We start from the raw sequence: 20681 nt of genomic DNA, 5'->3' as shown, positions 1-20681 counted from the left end.
CTGCAGAGGGGACATCTTTAGTCTGTCCCACTGAGATGCAAGGCTGTACAGTTCACCACATAATGTGCCAACTGTAGCCCTGTCGTCAAACTTAAGCAGACATTTGCTTATTTCTTCCAGAGCTGAGCTGGGAAGTCCATTTTCCCTCACATGAGCAAAGTTTCTGGGGTCTAAACAGGCAAAATCTGAGCAAAGTTTTGCATTAGCAGAAAACCTAATTTGGATACTGCCTATTACTGTGTCTACAATGACATTGTGTACTTTTACCTCAAAGTCAGTATCAGCTGATGCTAACTGCTCATCTTCTGCAAGCTCTCCTGGCATTCTTTTCTTTTTTCTGATCCTTCTCTCAGAAAAGGCAGCCTGCACTACAAGCTCACACTCTTCCTCCTCTTCCAACTTTCCATTAGCCCACTTCACAAACTCATCAGCTGCACACTTAACTCCTTCAAAGTCCCTAGCACACTTCCTGAGACCCTCCTCTGTTCCCTCAACCAGACGTTGAGCTGTGATGATATCCATTCCCTTTGTCTGTAAGTATTTTGAAAGGGGGGATGTAAGCTCAAAAATGCGAAGGAAGAGTTGAGCAGTAACCACTGTCTCATACTTCAAAAAGCCTTCTATGAATCCCTTTGCCTTGGCCCTCACAGATGGCTTTTGTGTACTGTCATCTATAATGGTGTCTAAAGTCATGAGCACTTCAACAAACAAGCCTTCCTGAGGATTCCCGAAGCACCCAAACACTTTACTTAGTGCCTGATCCTTAGCCCACCACCTAGTTGGCCCTATTGGGCACAGTCGTCTGTGATGCTTGTCCTGACTCTTCTCCTCCCACTTTTGCATGCGCTTGTATGACTCTCTTAAAAAAACTGCTACATCGTTAAGCAGTGAAAACAGAGATACACTTTCCACAACACTGCCCGTTGTCTCTGCCAGTACATGATTCAAAAGATGTGCATAACACCAAATATGAACCTGATTGGGGGAATGCTCAGAGAGGAGTGTAGAAAACCCCCTAAACTGACCCTGCATATTAGCTGCACCATCTGTTGAATTGCCCACACAAGTGCCAATGTCAATATTAAGGTTCAGTAGCACTTTTTCCAGAAGCTCTACAAAATGCTGGCCAGTAGAGGACTCACAGTCCACCATAGCAATCAGTCTTTCGTGAATGACATCTGTTACATACCGAAGTATGATTGAACACTGGTCTTTGGAGGTGATATCTTGGGTTGTGTCAATTTGAACTGAAAACATGCCAGCTTGTCTCACTTCTTCTGCTATAGTCACCTTTATCAGTTGGCTAATTACATCCACAACTTTATTTATTGTCTCTTTTGACAGCAGGGTAACTAGAGCGCCTCTGCCTTTAGCACCAGTTTCATTCTGCTTTTTGCTGTTTTCAATGCAAGTGTTAACATGCTGTTGGAGGCAAATGTCATATCTACTCAAGAGTAGAATCAACTCCAGGACGTTACCATGATTAACAGCAATGTTTTCTAAGTTAAAGGCTCCCTCTTCTTTATCTCCCCTGTAGCTAAGGCCACATTTGCCTATGACTTTAACAACGTCCACTATACGCTCCATCACCTGCCGTTTCTTTTTCACTTGCTCAGCACTTAAAGCTCCAGTATGCGACTTTGGTATTTGACCACAAGAGGGCGCAGTTTCCAACAATAACAAAGGCGAAGCTTGATGACGCTATGAAGGAGATGACGATAGGATATGTCGTTTTTAATGCGTTTTCACCATCTAGCGATATTTCTACATGGAATTAATGAATCATGATCACGGATGAGGTAATTTATTCGTTTTTGTATTACCTGTATGTCTGATCGTATTATTTTATGTCATCATAATTAATGAACTGCAAGGAACGTGAAATGTTATGCTATATTATCCCGTTACAACATACAGCTATTTGTCAAATGATTTGTTTGGTTAATGTTGTGCAGTTTTATGTTTTTATGGTTAATGCCGTGTTGTTTAACGTGTTCAAACCAATATCTAAAAGTAAATTTGAACGAACATTTGCAAGTAATGAATAAATATATATTTTTAAACATCATATCCGATTGTATTTAATTGTACTGCCATAATCTCGGTCACCACACGTGATAAAAAGCCTTACCAAAGTACAAAGCGCAATATAACTTTGTTTATAAGTGCTATTATTGACAGTTGCATGTCTTACCTGTCTCAATACACTCGCGAGAGAGTCTCTGTCAAGTCCAAGATTGTCGCGCAGCTCTCTCCATCTCGAAAACGCCTGGCCGATATTTATCCGGTTTTATTCCTCCGTTTGTCACACAGTCTGCGTGTATCATAATATGGAAGCTTTCGTTTTGTTTGCACTTCAATACTCGCCAAAGAGTTCGTGATCCATAACAGCTATAACCATACAGTCTATGGCTATAACGCTTTAACCACCACTTCCGCATTTGACCATGCGATATTCCGGTGTGGTGGGTCATATTTTTTATTTTATTCTTTTTTTATTCTTTGTCAGACGTCTTTATTGTTTATTGTGATAAGAAAAAAAACCTCAAAGTTGTTGTTAAAAAAAAATAAAAAATCTGGTGTGGTGGAATATCCTATCACATGGTCCACACCGGACATTGCGTCACTGAGGCTTTCTTTTCCGGGACGGCCAGTTATTTAAAATCGGAATTTCTCTGAAATAAAAAATCTTTGGAGACTTTTGAGATATTGTAAGTACACAACTGGAGGAAATATATCACACTGTGCAAGTTATTTTCGGAAATTTTATTACAAAATACCTGCATATTGGAGCTTTAATGACATTTGGTTGCCAGTCAACAGGCTTTTCACATCTGCCTTTTGTATTTTCAGAAAGTAAGCATCTGCACTATCTCTGTGTGTCTTACTTTTTTCATGTTCCTCTATTCTTTGGTGAATGTGTTTCCAGTCTTTCATGCCTCCCTTTATGAAAGGGCCATCACTAACCAAAGGTGCAAATGCCAAACAAACTGAACAGTACAGAGATTGCTTTTTTTCCACAGTAAGTTAGCCACTTGCGGTTTGTTCCATCTTTGCTATTGAAAACCTTTGGTATAGGAACATTTGGGATTTGTTGAGGATGATAAGAAAAAAATGTATGTATATCTTGTGACTGAGGTCGAGCAAAGTAATCAAAACTATCAACAGAATCATCTTTATCTGCCTTGTTCCTAGCTTGTGGTTCTGGGTTCTGCTGCTGAGTTGTTGACTCTGCTATCTGTCCCTGAGTTGACTCTGCTCTCCCTTTCACACTTCCTTCTGTATCCCTAGACTCAAGTGCACCTGTATTTAATCACAAGCATATTGAAATCTTTAACATATTTGACATGGAAAGCATGTTCAAATTAAATTGAATTAAATCAAAGCAAATGAAAAAAATTCCAAATGGTAAAATATGCAGGCTTAATTCATATTACTTTTATCCTATTCCCTTTCAATCGTGGGCATTGTATATTCACTATCGTTTGATTAAAAACATAATGTGTCACTAATAATACTTGGGCACATAAAGTTGTTATATTGTAACTAATGTGATCACTGAAAAAAAAAAAGGTTTTCTTACGTAGTATTTTGTCTTGTTTCCAGTTCAAATATATATAAAAAAAATCTTACATCAAATGCATTTACTAAACAAGTATGAAAAAACACCTCAAAATTATTATTATTTTTTTTTTTTTTTTTTGCTTAAAACAAGCTACATTATCTGCCAATGGGGTAAGAAAAATAATTGTTTTAGATTTAGCTTGTTTTAAGCAACAGCTGAACACTTAACCTCATTAAGAAAAAAAGAAAAAAAACATTTCCTCTTCCTTTTCCCCTTAAATCCTTGCTTATCGGGCTTATGTTACTCTGAATAATGCCTGAACTTCGTATTTTGAGCACTTCTTGCGTTCTTTTTTGCCTCTTCACGACGACTCGCTTAATTTAGTCCTAATCTGTACGTCGCTTTGGACAAAAGCGTCTGCTAAATGTAAATGTAAGCAACAACAAAAAAACAAAATCACTTAAATTTTTTTTTTTTTTCCCAGAAACGTGTCTAGTAAATGTATCTTGAATTAAGAATATTTAGATATTTGAACTGGAAACAAGTAAGATACTAAGAAATACATTTTCTTTTCAGTGACAATGTTTGCTTACAACAGCAGCTTACCTGTGTCTTTCACAGTTAGCGTCATCTACTGTTTTGGAAGAGGAAGTTACTCAACTGCATTTGTGAGAAAATCTGCCTGGAAACACATTTGTGAGAAAATCGAGCCGAGAGATCTCATAACAGACAGGTTTGCATTTGTATGCATTAGATTTGGTATTTGTTAAAAGGTTACATACAATTTGTAGGATGGTTTGTATTTATTTGTGAAATATCATTTAGGCTCATTTATTTATATTTGTGAAACACAATATTACTCCACTACGTTTTCGCTCAAATTGACCTTTGTATTTGAACATTGCTCTCTGTTTGTTTGCGAGTCGAGTTTTCCTTTGACACACTTACTGTCCAATGATTCTAAGTGGTCTTGGAAATGATTGGCTGGAGTTTTTCGATTCCTGCCCGTTCCACAGATGATTAAATTGCTTAATTTTTATTTCAGTGCTTCTAACTCAGTTTAAGTGGGTTAGGAATAGAATTTTAAGTGATTTTGAAAAAATGGCCAAAAAAGAGAATTACATACCCCACCTTTAAAAATCCGGCTGATTCATTTGAGTCCCCGGTGCAGTTTAAATATCCGACAGAATATTTTAGTTTCATTTACATTTGTACTTTATTTACATGGTAATCAAGTGAATTATTACATAAAATATTTGGTAACATTTTTATTTTGTTTTATTTGGTAACATTTCATGTAAAATTCAGTATATAAAAAATGTATAAAGCAAAATAACAACAAATGAAAGTAACAAACATATTTTGATCAATAATGCAGAGCAACAGAAATATATGAAATCTTACAGTTGAATTTCTGCATGTCACAAAATGTAAAAACTTGGCAGAATCCCTCTATAGCTTTATCCTTAACTTTTGACAAAGCTAACATTAACTAAGATTATACATCATTCATGACACAGTGCTTCCCCACCATTGGCTGAATTTTCTGAATCTATATTTTCTCTGTTATACTGTAGGGGGCGCTATTACACATCTTCTGATAGAGTACAGAATCTCCTGATCAAAACAGGAGAAGCAGAACCAAGAGATTGAAGCGCACATGCAAAAACTAATGTGATCATCAAACATTAAACAGGATATAAATCAAAGTTTTTTAAAGGCCCTTTCACACTGGACGCGATTTTTACGCACGAATAATTCGCGCGATGGTTTTATTTTTTGATCAGCTGTTTGTGTAATGAGTGCTTTCACACCGAACGCGAATGTGCTGCGGCGAAAAAACGACTTTTTTTTTTTTCGTTTCGATGTCGATTTTTTTTTTTTCTTTTGCGGCGACAGAAAAGACTTCAGCCAATCATATACTACAAGGACAATGATTGTGTGGCGTAGCATTGCCAACCAACTCGGTTATCACGACTGTGAGTATGTTGTGTGATAGTTTTAGTTGTTGTATAGTGCTGTGCTGTGTAGGCTAGCAGGCTAAACTACATTTGGATAGAAAGCTAATCGTCAAAGATAGAGATAGAGACCGTGTTTACGCGGCTCATGTGATGGGTTTTGACGCGAACTATTCGCACACGAACTATTCGCTTTTTCGTTACGCATCCGGTGTGAAAGGGCCTTAACTCCTGCGTTTTTTTTTTTTTTTTTTTTTAATGAATGCATGAATATCTGAACATGCAATATATCAAAAACAAGAACAGACCCTCCGCTTTAAAAAGAAAAACCCTTTATTTTTAGCCTGGCTCCGCCCTCCTTACGTACTTCCACTCAATTTTCATTTTCCTTCAGTACAAATGAAATGTACTAGAGGCTGGTAGGACCAGGCTACATGCATTCTTTCTCAACACTTGAATGTGGGTAAGGTTTTTTTTTTTTTTTTTTTTAAACAATATTTTGATAAAAAAGCTGAGAAAATCACGTTCTTTTCAAAGACTTCATCCAGATAGGATTCAGAGCGATGATCAAAACAAATGACTGTGAAGCTTTGAGTGTTGATGGACTCAGTTCATCTGTGTTTTGATCATCGTTCAGCTTTGATCACCTTTTTTAAAATTAAACTTAACAACATTCAAGTGTTGATTAAAAAAAAAAAAAAAAAAAAAAAAAAAAAAAAAAAAAACATGGAGCAGGAGCTAGAACCAATGTTTTTGTTAAACAGAGGCCTCCCAGCAAACATTTGGACGTTTACTGACCGTTGAAAAGACGTCCGTCCGAGACGTCCCGTCATGGTTGAAAAATAGTTCCAAAATGAAAGTTGAACCGACGTCTTTGACGTCATCTGACCGTGAATTCCACGTCTTTTCTGGCCGTGAATTCAACGTCTTTTCTGCGCGTCCCTGGACGTCTAAATGGGTTTATTTTTTTTAGTTCTGCTGGATGTTTTTGAGATAATATTTATATATGTTTTATATATATATATATATAATCCTGCATATAAAATAATCACACCCATATTGTGTAACACCGTGAAAGGCAATCATTTAGGCTATTTTTACACATCTGAACTTGACAGGTTCTAAAAAGGGTCCAAAATCGGTCCGGTCAGACCTGAACGTCTATAAAACCGTTTAATCACGTGTACATCAACACATTATTTGTGGACTGAAAGCAAAAAAAGTGCTATTATTCAGCACAACATTTTATTTTGAATATTACATTTGAAATGTCTTCCAGTTGTTAAACAGCTAGATTAAAAAAAAGATAATAGAAATAGTACAATGTGGTAAATTCTGTTGTAATGGCATTTTCTCTAACAGTTTCACATTAAGGTTAAACAGACATTAATCAAACCAGAATATAACAAAAGTACAGGAACAGTCAACACTCTATTTTTAGAGTCTTTCTATAATATTCCATCATTGATGAATATAAGTCAGAGCTGTGGCAGTGCTAAGTTTCAGTTACTAACAGTCTTACATTACTGTTAAACAGCCATAAATAAAAGTTTTTAGAGTCTATGAAGTTTATGGGCCCTATCTTGCACCCAGCACAATTGACTTTGTACACAGACGCACGTATCATTCCTATTTTGCACCCGCGCAAAGCGCGCTTTTCCCTCCACAGAAGCACGTCGCTAAACTAGGGAATGAACTTGCGCTCCCTGGGCGGTTCAGCGCAAAAAAGGAGGCGTGTCCCGGCGCAAACGTTCCTTCATGCTATTTTGCAGGTTTAGAAAACAATTGCGCCACAAACCAGGAAAAAATTGTTTAAAGTCAGTGGCGCGTTGCGCATGTTATTCATATGCTATTTTAAGGGCGCATGCTTGGCCATAATCAATGTAGCGTGTGCACAACGCGCATACACTTTGATTATCTCATATACACAGAGGCAGCAGTTTTCATTTTTGCAAATCATACATTATTATGATAGATAGATAGATAGATAGATAGATAGATAGATAGATAGATAGATAGATAGATAATTTATTATAAAAACATACATCTAGCTTACACATTTACCCAAATTATCATACGCCTTTTTAACCGAAGTTAATTTGGGTGGGTTTCTCCATCCCCAACGTCCCTGACGAGTCCGTTGCTCTCCTTGGCTGTGAACCGCTCCTGGCGCGCACCTGGCAAATCCGCCGTTAGAATACGAATACGCTTTAGAACAAGCGCGCCTGCTCTTAAAGGGAATGTGAGATGACGCTCTGATTGGTTTATTTCACGTTACGCCCAAACCACACCTATGAATAATGAAGCTACTTCAGACCAACCCATTTTAGACTTGCGCCTGGCGCAAATGTCATTTATCTCGCCGGGAAAATAGCAACAGCGCCAAGACCCGCCCACAAAGTTACTTGCGCTTTGCGCTTTGACACTTGCGTTTCAGATCGTTAAAATAGGGCCCTATGGCTTTATGGTTTTTGTTTTGTTTATGGCTCATTTTTTAAATCCACCACCCACAGCTGTTCCTGGAGCGTTCTTCAGGTGTTCCTCCACTGCTGCATCAATGTCTGAGTCTGGAGCATTTGGGCTCCACCTCATCACAGCATCTGAGGAAAGTGAATATGGTTTAAAAAAAAAAGAAAAAGGCTAATTTCTAGGTAAATTACGTACTTTTTTTTTTTTTGGAAAATGTCGTAAAATAACCATGTTATTTTACTGCATAATAATCTTATGCCAATAAAAGATGTTCTGCATTAAATGTGTTCGAATAGTAAAAAATAAATAAATATAAAAAAACCGCATTTGCCCTCTTCAATACTGAGCCCTTAAAGGCCATGTTGCAGGTTAACAACCACTGTCGATTAATGGGTACATAAATCACTCAAGATATGTATAGGCTATCATTTTTAAAATGTCCCAAAAATGGCCTTAAAGACCAGTTTTTTACGTTTTTGGTATTAACGTTTTTTTTACGCAACTCGGTGATGACGTCACGATGGGGAGAAGTGGAGGAAAGCTAGCCTCAGCCTAGTATTATGGTGCGTTCAAAGTCATCTCGTATAGATCGTATTTACGAGTTGAACGCAATTAAACGCCACCACAATGTCGTAAATACTTAATAATTAAATGCATGGTCCGAGGAGAATGAGTGGAGAGTTGGTGAAGTGTTCTGGTGAGTTGCTATCATTTAACAACGCAGCAATGAGCACTGGAGCTAGTCTACGAGCAGCAGTGCACAATAACGACACTTTTTTTTTTTTTTTTTCATCTAGAAATAGAAGGCATCATGCTAGCTATATGGGTGTTTCTAAGCGTTTATCTCTTCCTCCGGTGAAAATGTTGTTGCAAACGTAGCCGCCGCGTGTCTGTCTCTGTGTTTGGCAGGTGCTTGTGTGAGCGCCGGCGGTGCCGTCCCATGGAAACTGCGTTGGAAAGCTTGTGCTGTAGGGAAGTGAGTGTGTTTTGGTCGCTAGTCGAGGAGCTCACCCCGCGACCAGATGTGACGTGCCTCACTCAGCATCCAGAGTTTTTACACCCAGCACAAACAGTAGTTCACCATTGTCAATCTACCTAACGTTATATATTTCTATATATTTATCTATCTAGCTGCTAGCTATCTATGCTATTGCTAACGTTATGCTATCTGGCTGTCTGCCTATCTCTCTATACTAGCCTATCTATCTATCTATTTATCTGTCTGTCTGTCTATCTATATCTATTTATTTATCTATAATCTGCGCTAACGTTATCTGAATACTCTCGTCTGCTACTCGTCTCTCTAGTCACTCTCAATGCGGGCCGCGGGCTTTGGTAAATTCTCTCCCCAACGTGACGTAATGGCATTGTGGGGGAAAGGAGAGTCGTTGCAAACCGCTCTACTTTTTCGTATTATATTCCGCTTTGTGATACCCAACGACATAAAATACAATGGATAACAGTTTAAATGTTTATTACCAACAAGTAAATAGCACAAATTCGATGAAAAAAAAACCCTGCAACACGGCCTTTAAGAAAGACCCTTCACTAGGTGTGTAACACTAAAAGTGAAAAGGACATTTCTGATAAAGACAGGTGGTCTTATAAAGAATGACCCCTGAATAGATGGACATTAAACAATAGTAAACAATTTAAAAGTAAACAATAAAAATTACATTATTATTGATTTTTTTTTTTTGAAGGCCAAAATTACCTTGAATTACATCGTACAAAGCGTTCATGTAGCATTGAATGACTTCTTTTCAATTTGGCCACCACTCCTCATATTAAAAATCACCATTAAAGGAACACTCCGCCGTTTTTTGAAATAGGGCTTATTCACTTTCTTTCCTACATTTAGATAGGTGGGCAAATGCATTTTTGTCTCAGTGCATGCATTGTTTTAGTTTGACAGGGTCGGCCCTAGCTTAGCTTAGCATAATGAATGGAATCCTTTGTTGCCAGCTAGCATGTCCTGAGTAAAAGTGATATAAAACATTTAAAAAACCCACCTAATTACTTCTTGTGGCCTGCGTATTCACAACAAGTACAAATAGTGATGCAGATTAACACTAGGCGATTTCCTAGGCAGATATTGACTTATATATTAAGGACTATATTAGGGGGAAGCACAGGCGAAGCACTGCTACTTGGGCGTGATTTCTCTGCGCCCAAGTAGCAGTGCTTCGCCTGTGCTTCCCCCTAATATAGTCCCAAGTCAATATCTCCCTAGGAAATCGCCTAGTGTTAATCTGCATCACTATTTGTACTTGTTGTGAATACGCAGCCCACAAGAAGTAATTAGGTGGGTTTTTTAAATGTTTTATATCACTTTTACTCAGGACATGCTAGCTGGCAACAAAGGATTCCATTCATTATGCTAAGCTAAGCTAGCGCCGACCCTGTCAAACTAAAACAATGCATGCACTGAGACAAAAATGCATTTTCCCACCAATCTAAATGTAGGAAAGAAGGTGAATAAGCCCTATTTCAAAAAACGGTGGAGTGTTCCTTTAAGGCATTTGACATGATTCTGTGAAAGAAATTACACAGGATTACTTCATAAAATAAATAAATCCAAGTAAAGGTCAATTCAGGGGAGACTGAATTGACAACGAGCGAAAACAATGGTATCAATAATCATTCAATACGTGGTTAAATACTTCTAACAAAGGTTGACAACAAACTCCAAATAAGCCAGTATTTTAAACACACCATATATAGTTAGTTAAATTTTATTTGTGTCATGCCAAACATTTGGCCAATCCCACATGGGATAACAAGACACCACAAACTTATTTAGCAAACATCTTCCGGTCGCATATACAAATCATTCGGAGAAATACATGAATACAAATATATACATACACATATACACACAGCATATACAAACAAATCCTAATCTACAGATCATCTCAATAAAGAGCTTTTTTCCTCTTCTCCCAGGCTTTCTCAAGATAATTGGCTAATTTATGTTTCACATGTGAACAGCCAGCTCAGTCTTTGAGCATCATCCATATTTACCAAATCAATCTCTGATTTTATCTTACAAAACAAATACAAAAATCACGCTGTTCACAATAATTTAAAGTATATAATATTTCTTACTTTCACTTTCACTTGACATGGGGTAAGCGCTCCTTGAGGGTCTGGTGCCAGCTATTTCAAAATGTAAAGATTTGTAAAATGTAAATTCAATTTTGGACAGGACAACCCCATGGCTGGAGAAGACCATTAACACACATACCCTCACTTCTGTGCTCTCTCCCGAATGCAGCGGTCAAGAGGCAAGGCAACATTAGGAAATTCTGTTAATGAAAACAAAACACACAAACTTAAATAAGAGGGTAGTTAAATAAAAACAGTAAACAATACTGTTTTATTTTAACTACTTTGTGGATGTAGCAAAGATTTAGACTTCTTGTAATCCAATTGGACATAGTCAACTATTGTAGCCATATAATAATCATTCACATTGACTAAATCCAAGGTAGCTAACCCTGGTCCTCGAGAGCCACTCTCCTGCTTGTTTCCAAACTATCCCTGCCCTACTTCCTGCTGACTAATAATGGATCAGGTGTGTTGTCAGTCAGAAGCTGGAAGGGCAGGAATAGTTGGAAAACAAGCAGGGCAGTGGCTCTGGAGGACCAGGGTTGGCTACACCTGGTCTACATATTTTAAATTGTGAAGTGATAAGACTGATGTTCAAATGTACACTTCACAGTGTAATACTGCATTAGTTACTATAAAATTAGCTGGCTGTACTTTAACTTTTTCTTGAGCAATGACAGACAATATAGGCTCTATATTTGTAACTGTATGAACAATTATTTAGAAAAATGTATGTTTGTATTTAAGGTGTATTCTGCATAAAATGAGATGCAAATCGCAAATTTCTCACATGAAATGAGGTGTCCTCTGGGACTGGGATGATAATGCAGAATTTGGAACTGGAGATATTAAAAACAAATGGGTGAAAAATATTTAAGGTAATGTCACGGGGTGACGAAGGCCAGAACTACAGGCCGGGAAGTTGTAGTGGCGGGGAGCACTTCCGGTGTAACACGAGGCCAGTTCCGGGGATACGCGGAAGCAGGAAAAACACATCGGGAGTGAAAGTTGATGAGGGTAATTGCTGGCAGCCGTGCGGAGAAAACATGCAAGTAGGCGATTGGACTAAGAGGGAAATAAAAGAAGCTGACACTCGAGAGAAAGGGAGGTGGGGGAGCGCTGAAGGATCGCGCGGGCGCGCGAAATCGGCGAGATCGGAGAGAGAGAAGCACGAGGAGATGTGAGGTGCGCAGCACGTGAGCGGCCTCGGCCGCTGATGCGGAGGGAGGCCGCGAGAGAGAAAGAGAGAGACGGAGAAAACTTCGGCTGGATTGCGGGCGGAAGTCTTGGTTGCACTGTGAGTCTGTTGAATTGCAGTTTTATTGTGGAAATGAGCTCGAGTGGAACCTTGCAGTGTGTGGTGGATGTGTGAGTGTGGGAATTGTTTCTGCTGTTCACTCGCAGTCACAGCTGTTCATTAACCTCTCCTTTATCTGAGCCTTGTGAAGTTACAGCTGCATTGGGGAAACATCATTATCCTCCACTCTCTGTCTGAGGCTAATGCTGGAAGAGCCTGCTAATGCTGGAAGAGCCTGCTAATGTTGGAAGAGCTTGCTAATGCTGTGAGTTAACTTACACGTATCCATTCTTCTCTCTGCCTGAGCCCTGTGAGTGTACAGCTGCGCTGGTGAAATACTATTAACCTCTTCTCTGCCTGAACCTGCTGCATTGGTGAAATGCCATTAACCTCTCTCTGTCCGAGCCCTGAAGAATACGCCGAAGAAGAGAACGCGGAAACTGTGAATTGTGTTCATTCCTCTCTCTGTCTGAAACTGAGTTACGTCCATTTATGTTCATAGCTCTCTCTGTCCGTGCCCTGAAGAGAACGCCGAAGAAGAGAACGCTGAAACTGTGAATTATGTTCATTCCTCTCTCTGTCTGAAATTGAGTTGCGTCCATTTATGTTCATAGCCCTCTCTGTCCGAGCCCTGAAGAGAACGCCGAAGAAGAGAACGCGGAAGCTGTGAATTATGTTCATTCCTCTCTCTGTCTGAGTCCAGTGAAGAACCTGCTAATGCTGTGAGATATACGTATCCTCCACTCTCTGTCTGAGTCCAGTGAAGAACCTGCTAATGCTGTGAGATATACGTATCCTCCACTCTCTGTCTGAGTCCAGTGAAGAACCTGCTAATGCTGTGAGATATACGTATCCTCAACTCTCTGTCTGAGTCCAGTGAAGAGCCTGCTAATGCTGTGAGATATACGTATCCTCAACTCTCTGTCTGAGTCCAGTGAAGAATCTGCCAATGCTGTGAGATATACGTATCCTCCACTCTCTGTCTGAGTCCAGTGAAGAATCTGCCAATGCTGTGAGATATACGTATCCTCCACTCTCTGTCTGAGTCCAGTGAAGAATCTGCCAATGCTGTGAGATATACGTATCCTCAACTCTCTGTCTGAGTCCAGTGAAGAATCTGCTAATGCTGTGAGATATACGTATCCTCAACTCTCTGTCTGAGTCCAGTGAAGAATCTGCTAATGCTGTGAGATATACGTATCCTCAACTCTCTGTCTGAGTCCAGTGAAGAATCTGCCAATGCTGTGAGATATACGTATCCTCCACTCTCTGTCTGAGTCCAGTGAAGAATCTGCTAATGCTGTGAGATATACGTATCCTCCACTCTCTGTCTGAGTCCAGTGAAGAATCTGCTAATGCTGTGAGATATACGTATCCTCCACTCTCTGTCTGAGTCCAGTGAAGAACCTGCTAATGCTGTGAGATATACGTATCCTCAACTCTCTGTCTGAGTCCAGTGAAGAATCTGCTAATGCTGTGAGATATACGTATCCTCAACTCTCTGTCTGAGTCCAGTGAAGAATCTGCCAATGCTGTGAGATATACGTATCCTCCACTCTCTGTCTGAGTCCAGTGAAGAATCTGCTAATGCTGTGAGATATACGTATCCTCCACTCTCTGTCTGAGTCCAGTGAAGAATCTGCTAATGCTGTGAGATATACGTATCCTCAACTCTCTGTCTGAGTCCAGTGAAGAATCTGCCAATGCTGTGAGATATACGTATCCTCCACTCTCTGTCTGAGTCCAGTGAAGAACCTGCTCCCCAAAAGAAGAGAATGCTGAAGAGACGTTTTAAACTTGTTTTTATTATTTAATGAAGAGTATATTTATTTTGAGTTCTGTGTCTGCCTTTCCCTTTGTGCCCACGGTCAGCTCCTCGGGGGCGGCACGCAAGCGAGGGGTGGGCGGCCCGCTGGCGCTCGCCCCGACCTGTGACAGTAAGAAAGGACACCTTAATAAACACCATAACTATATGGTTTAAAAAAAACACCTTTATGAAGGACATTAAACAAGAAACAAATGCAATGTCTCTTCGTTTCTGCCACATGGCCTGGAGAAGGATTCCTGAATTCTACATCTGACAGATGGCTGTTCGTTATGTGACCCTGAAAGAAAAATCGCAACTTAATGTAATTTCGTCAAGTACAACAAACAAAATCACGTTTTAAAAATTTCACTTAAGTGATTAGAAAATTGGTAATCTTAGAGTATGGTTAGAGAGCAACTTTGTAACAGAGCAAACCTGAGCCATTAACTGCCTTAATATAGAGAGCACATAAACTGCCCTCCAAGTGACAATAATACACTCACAATACATTCCAAATATGATCAAAAAAAGAAGATTTGTTCTTTGCATACAGACAGGATTTATATTCATTATGCAAAAAGGCACGGCCATAAAGCATTAAGTATTTAAAGCTGAGGCCCATAGGTGAGGAATCAGGTAGTCTCCTTCCTGATACTTGCCAATTTTCATTGTGCATTACCTCACCTGCACAAATAGTTAATGTTATGGTAGTATAAGATATAAACACAGTAAATCACAGAAACGTTTGGGATATTATGTTAACATTTATGCAAAACACCTCCTGACTCATGAAATATCCGAAATGGTCCGAACTAATAAACGATCCGTGGAGCACAAACGAGTTGCGCAGTTTCGTTCCGCTTTCATTTTTTATTTTTTATTACCATTGGGCAATGTTGCAGTCGCGCCAGCGCGACCTATAACAAAATTTGGTCTCACCGGCAGAAAAAATTTGCCTGGTTCTACCAGACTCTCGTACATAAATGTAAAATTAAATTTAATTTAATTTGTACAGAGTCTGGCCCCTCTCCATTGACAAGCGTTAACTTCATTGAAGGCGGACCGTACTCTGTTGAAGCAGAGAATGTCTTGTCTCATTTTATAATACAAAATGTACTTACCCAACAGCAGATTTTTAGTAACTCAACAACACACCAATGCACCCTCAAATCCTGCTCGCCTCGTGGTTGTAGAAAAACGGGAAAATGGCTGCGTTATTGCTTTATCGCGAGATAATATCATATCGCGGGATTTTGCAATATCGCGAGATTTGCTACAACATCTCGGTGGCACGGTTTTGTAAAGCACGTCTTTCAGAACCTCTTAAAAACTACTTGGGGCACTTAAATTAATTATTGCAGTATCAACCGAGGTGTAAGCAGCTTTTGCATATTTCATAAGGATTTCATAGAGGGTCATGATGGACTATAAATGCAAGTGTAAAGGACGTCACCTACTGGACGTCCACTTAAAACGACAAAAATGCAGTGGCTTTGCAATCACTTAACCACACTGGGCACTTTGTGATTATAATTTATTTAAACAAGATAAAGTAAATATATTTACTTTGTATACAAATCGTGTATTTCATAAAGATAATTCCTGTTTTTTTTTTCTGTCTTGCTTGACTAGACGTGTAAAAGACGTCAGTGGACGTCTTCACAACCTCTTAAAAACTACTTGGGCAATTAAATTAATTATTGCAGTATTAACCATGCAAGGCTTAAGCACAACTTTAGCATATTTCACAAGGATTTCATAGAGGGTCATGATGGACTATAAATGCACGTGTAAAAGACGTTGCCAGGTGACGTCCTCTCATCCGATACACTACACATTGAACTACAAGTAGCTAAAAGTCAAAATAACAATGATAAATGCAACCCCAGAGAACTGTAGACATGTACAAATGTATATGAATGCATTTTTAGGAAATGTTCTGTGTTACATATTTTTACCTATTTATGCCGTCCTACTGTGACTATTTTTGGCCAGGGACACGACGTTGCTGTCGGACCAATGTTTGCTGGGTAATGATCGCAGTATTGAACAGAGCTGGACTGTGACGCTATTTTCATCTAGAAACAAACTTTGTTGCATTATTTTCCTGTTATGGCAGTAAAGCTGCTCTGAGACAATCTATTGTAAATAGCGCTATATAAATAAAGGGGACTCGACATGTTAAATAGTTAAATATCCGCACCGATTCATTGAACTGTGTGTTAAAGCAACATCAGACTTATGTCATGCTGAATACTGAATATCATCATTATGGACTATTATATTGTGATATTGCTTAATAGGCTTTTCACTAATGTTACCACAGCTGAGACATTTTACACTAACTCCAACACTTTTTAGTGAAATGAATCATTGCTGACGAATGGCACACAATATCAGTAATTCTTTTCTATTTTGTTTCTATGACAGATGAAATGAGACCGGTCCACTTATCCAGGTGAGTGTTTTTGCCTCCATTCACAAAGTAAAGTGAAAAATTATGAGTTTTTGATATTGTGTTGTAAATGAAAACATATAGGGCTGCACGAAAATCTAATCACAAATTTCTGGTTAAAATTGTTATTTTTAATGTGATTTTTAAAACAAATTATAAGGAACAACAAGTGTGTTGTGCTTGTTTGGGAACTGCACATTTTTGCCCAAAATGTTGTGCTTGAATATTATTATTATTATTATTATTATTATTATTATTATGATTATTGTTAAATAAACATATTAAACATAATAAAAAATATTACTATTTTAATAAAATCTTCATTATTAAAAATATTTAAGAATAAATATGACAATATAATAATAATAATAATAATAATAATAATAATAATAATAATAATTTCATGTATTTTTATGCAAAACTGCAGGGTTACATGTTAAAATGCTGGCAGCTTTTGACTATAAATCATTAGAAAGGTCTTAAGTGTTTATTATAAAACATTATATCATTATGATAAAATTGATATTATGATAATTTATTATTTTTTGTCAGAGGTTATGCAAAATCAAAAACAGAGTCTTTAGTATTAAATTTGAGCCTTTTATGCACCTATTGTGAAAGAAAACCCTCCTGTACACTTCTGTACACTAAAGAAACACATATGGATGATCATGTTTACCTCAAATTTCTTTAGAGAGAATGATTAATTTTCCCATTTTTACACAAAATAGGATGGAGTGAACATTACCGTGTGCTAAACACACTTCTGTTTCATTCATACTGGAAGCCAGAGGGCGCCCTCGCACAGAAACTCCACTTAAACCTCAGAAGTTAATTTGTTTATACCTTGCAGAAGTAATATAAGAGGAAAGTCCTATAGGCATCATATCATATTATCACTGTAGCTGAATAAAAAAGATAGAGACGCTTAGATTCATTAAACACAACTAATAAACACACGACTACAACAATATATGTTTATCTGAGTTCTTCAAGCCGTCTCAGGTATTTTCATAATAATAAAGTATATATATAATGCATTGCTAATCAACACAGCCTTTTGTGTGCCTCGTATAAGAAGCCACATTATCTCACAGAAGGAAGTTATTTCAAACACTCAACTGACGTTATGAAGTGAGAAAACATGTTACTAAATGTTGTCTTTTTATGGACAAGAGCTTCATAAATGCTTCTCATGTTTGGAAAGATGTTTGACGTGTGTAAGCGACTCAAACTCGCAGTGTTTTCAGAGATGGAGCATTTACTCCTGATCACAGAGCCCCTCTTCACTAACACACTGTGCGTATATTCATTTCATTTAAAATAATAATTGCACCAAGCCAAATCACCATTTCGGTTTAATTGCAATTAATCGTGCAGCCCTAGTGTATGTACATGGTAAACGCCATTCATATTGTCAGCATCTTTCCCCCTCGCCATCCCTTCATCCTCTCAGAGTTATGGATATGGAGGCGGTCGCTGGGCCTCTGAATGAGGGCATTGCCTCCATCTGGAAGATCAGCAAGTGCCTTATGGATGCAGATGTAGATCCCAATACTGACATGTGCTCCAATTACACAGAAATCAGGGAACACATTGAACACGCCGAGCAGAGCCTGAAACTATCAGAGATGATGATAGTACAAAAACTGAAACATCTGGATGAACACATGGAGCAACTTATCAAAGAAAAAGAAAAGGTTGAGCAGCAGCACAAAGAGAAATGCATGAGCATGGACAATATGCTCATCGAGAAGACCTCTATGGAGGAATCCCTGAATTATTCCAGAGCGGCTTTGGAGACAGCAGAAAAACAAGTAGAATTAACTAAATATGAATTAAACAGAGAGAAAGAGAGGATGGGCACGGGTGCATTGGTAACAGGAGCAGGAGTCGCTGTTCTACACTCTAAAAAATGCTGGGTTGTTTTTTAACCCAGAATGCTGGGTCAAGTCTGTTGGGTAATTTTGTTGGGTTATTTTATCACATTTTAAACACCTTTGGGTAGTTTTAATTTTCCAGTTTTTGGGTTAAACCTGCTGGGTCGCAACGCTGGGTTGTTTGACGAGCTTCCCGCCTTGGAGATGTTTAAATTCGCTCCCAAGCTGACTGTCATTTTGAGAGGACAAAGGGGCAAAGCAGCTGGGTGCAACTGTTTTAAGGTAAGTTTATATAATGTTTTATTTTATTCTTTATTGATAATTAGTTTGAATTAGCACAATTATAACTTTTTTCGCACCAATAATTCTTAAACTTATATAGTCAGACTAAAATTGGTGATGCAACTTGTACGACAAACAGTTATTACCTTAGAATCAGATATTGACTCGCATAGTCATTTTAATGTGAGACGACAGATTAATACAGTTAATGATTCTGTATCACACGGAACTATGAAAAATGTGAATATCTGTGAAAACAGAGGAAAGAGTCGTTTCTGTCACTGACAAGCGAATTGAACAAAGTGAGTCGAGTCACTCAAAACAAAACAATTGAGTAATATGACTCGCTGCTCTTAGGTAAAATGCCTGCAATTGTCCTTACCGACATGTAAAAGACATAAAAAGTAGCCTACGTAAATGTCGTGGGACCGCAGGTATAAAAGAAACTACCATCCGGTTCAATAAACCGGTTCACACTTCCAAGTTTGAAACAAAATGATTCCCGGAAATGAATCGACTTATCAGCACCGCGAACACTTTCAAAGTGCGTGCGTGCATCACTTGCCGTGGGTTGGACCAGTGAGGTGATTTGGTGTGGTACAAAAAGTATTTTTTACATAGGCTACATAAATTCGTTTTTGGTAAGTGATGTAATTTAAAATTTCGTTTTTTTTCCTAATTAGAAAACCATATGGATATGAACTCTTCTCTTCGAGTGGCAGTTACCCAGTCTTATCGACAAGTTTAACGGTAAGTTCATGTTTATTATACACTTTTGCTGCTTTTACATCTATAATTGACTGCCTGTGATAATCAACTCAACCTCGCGGAACTTAACGCATATAAATTTGATCCGTGCTTAAATATAGGTAGGCTGCCAACTTCTGAATTTAGCAATTTATACCTAAGCTTGTGGTTCGATTCCGATCTTGATTCAATGTCGATTCATTTGGATAAATATCAGTAGCTACATGTTCATTTTTTAATGAACCTACTATTCAAACCTATTACCTATTTAATGAACCTATTTAATGAACCTACTATTCAAACCTGACCAGATCCTCCTGTCAATCCTAAAGACGAAGGGCATCTCGGGAACCGCACTCCAATGGTTCAAGTCATACCTCTCAGGTAGGTCCTTTAGGGTTTCGTGGAGGGGTGAGGTGTCTAAGACACAACATCTAGCTACTGGAGTGCCTCAGGGCTCAGTGCTTGGACCACTTCTCTTCTCCATCTACATGACATCACTAGGATCTGTGATTCAGAAACATGGTTTTTCCTATCACTGCTACGCTGATGACACACAACTCTACCTCTCATTCCAGCCCGACGATCCGACGGTAGCTGATCGTATCTCAGCCTGCCTGACAGACATTTCTGGCTGGATGAAGGACCACCACCTTCAACTAAACCTTGCGAAGACAGAGCTACTCGTGGTCCCGGCCAACCCAACACTTCACCACAACTTCACCATTCAGCTAGACTCGTCATCCATAACTCCATCTAGATCAGCCAGGAACCTTGGTGTGGTAATTGATGATCAATTGAACTTCACAGACCACATTGCAAGAACTGCCCGGTCATGTAGATTTGCCTTGTACAACATTAGGAGGATCAGACCCTTCCTATCAGAACATGCTACTCAACTCCTTGTCCAAGCGCTTGTTTTATCCAGACTTGACTATTGCAACGCTCTCCTGGCTGGTCTTCCAGCTTGCACAGTCAAACCTCTGCAACTGATCCAGAACGCCGCAGCTAGAGTGGTCTTTAACGAGCCGAAAAGGGCACATGTCACTCCTCTCCTCACAAAACTGCACTGGTTGCCAGTTGCCGCTCGCATCAAATTCAAGTCACTGA

General features: G+C 38.7%; 1 protein-coding gene and 1 long non-coding RNA gene across 3 annotated transcripts in view; one reads left to right on the top strand and one right to left on the bottom strand.

Moving 5' to 3' along the window:
- Nucleotides 1-20681, top strand: part of LOC307156318 (serine/threonine-protein kinase Nek4-like) — a gene marked incomplete at its 3' end in the record, with an annotated part of 945281 nt that overhangs the window by 856612 nt on the left and 67988 nt on the right. The window lies entirely within an intron of this gene.
- LOC307155376 lies at nt 10503-14707 on the bottom strand. 2 transcript variants are annotated; one of them, XR_013820496.1, is made up of 5 exons: nt 14391-14707; nt 11894-11942; nt 11240-11300; nt 11101-11151; nt 10503-10525 (listed from the first exon to the last, which is right to left on the bottom strand). It is a non-coding gene; the product is annotated as an uncharacterized lncRNA (long non-coding RNA). The 2 variants fall into 2 exon arrangements; XR_013820497.1 differs by having other exon boundaries at nt 10509-11151.

This window comes from Squalius cephalus (genome assembly GCF_949319135.1).
Source record: "Squalius cephalus genome assembly, chromosome: 3".
Taxonomy (NCBI): domain Eukaryota; kingdom Metazoa; phylum Chordata; class Actinopteri; order Cypriniformes; family Leuciscidae; genus Squalius; species Squalius cephalus.
The sequence above is the reverse complement of the archived record's forward strand: the minus strand, read 5'-3'. Positions and strand labels throughout refer to the sequence as shown.